This window comes from Mandrillus leucophaeus, unplaced genomic scaffold (genome assembly GCF_000951045.1).
Source record: "Mandrillus leucophaeus isolate KB7577 unplaced genomic scaffold, Mleu.le_1.0 Scaffold388, whole genome shotgun sequence".
Classification (NCBI taxonomy): Eukaryota; Metazoa; Chordata; class Mammalia; order Primates; family Cercopithecidae; genus Mandrillus; species Mandrillus leucophaeus.
In genome coordinates, this window is record NW_012104120.1 from 205971 (window position 1) to 207085 (window position 1115).

Sequence of the window (1115 nt, forward strand, 5' to 3'; positions counted from 1 at the left end):
CCTGCCTTGGCCTCCCCAAGTGCTGAGATTACAGGCATGAGCCACCATGCCCGGACCCAGCTCCACTTTTGCATTGTATTTTGTTTTCTTCCCTGAGAGTAATATGGGGAGACTTTAGCATTCTTTATAACACAGGTTTACTAATGATAAACTCCCCTGACTTTTCTAGGAATGTCTTAATGTTTCCTTCATTTTTAGAGGTTATTTTTTGCCAGATATAGGATTCTTGGTTGATTTTTTCCTGTCAGTATTTTTAATATATCATCTATCGGTGGGAGAGAGGGGAAGAAGTATCCTACTGCCTTCTGTGCTCTGTGATTTCTGATAAGCAACTGTTAATCTTACTGAAGATCCCTTGTACAGGATGAATCACTTATCTCTTGGGGTGTTTCTGTCTTTAACTTTCTACAATTTGATTATAATGTGTCTCAGTGTGGATCTCTTTGAGTTTACCCTGATTTGAATTTGTTGAGCATCTTGAATGTGTAGATTCACAACTCCCATCAAATGTGGGATATTTTTGGTCACTATTTTTTTTTGAGACCGAGTCTCGCTCTGTTGTCCAGGCAGGAGTGCAGTGGTGTGATCTCGGCTCACTGCAAGGATTGGGGTAAACCCATTCTCCTGCCTCAGCCTCCCCAGTAGCTGGGACTACAGGCGCCCACCACCTCCCCCAGCTGATAATTTTTTGTATTTTTAGTAGAGACAGGGTTTCACTGTGTTAGCCAGGATGGTATCAATCTCCTGACTTCTTGATCTGCCTACCTCGGCCTCCCAAAGTGCTGGATTATAGGCGTGAGCCACCGTGCCCGGCCTGGTCACTATTTCTTAAAAAAATCTTTATAGGCCAGGCACAGTGGCTCACACCTGTAATCCTAGCACTTTAGGAGGCCAAGGTGGGCGGATTGCTTGAGCCTGGGAGTTCAAGACTGGCCTGGGCAACATGGCAAGACCTTCTCTCTCCAAAAATACAGAAATTGGCTGTGCTTGGTGGTGGTATGTGCCTATAGTTTCAGCTACTTGGGAGGCTGAAGGGGGAGGATTGCTTGAGCCTAGGAAGTAAAGGCTGCACTTAGCCATGAGCCGTGAGATCACACCAGTGCACTCCAGCCTGG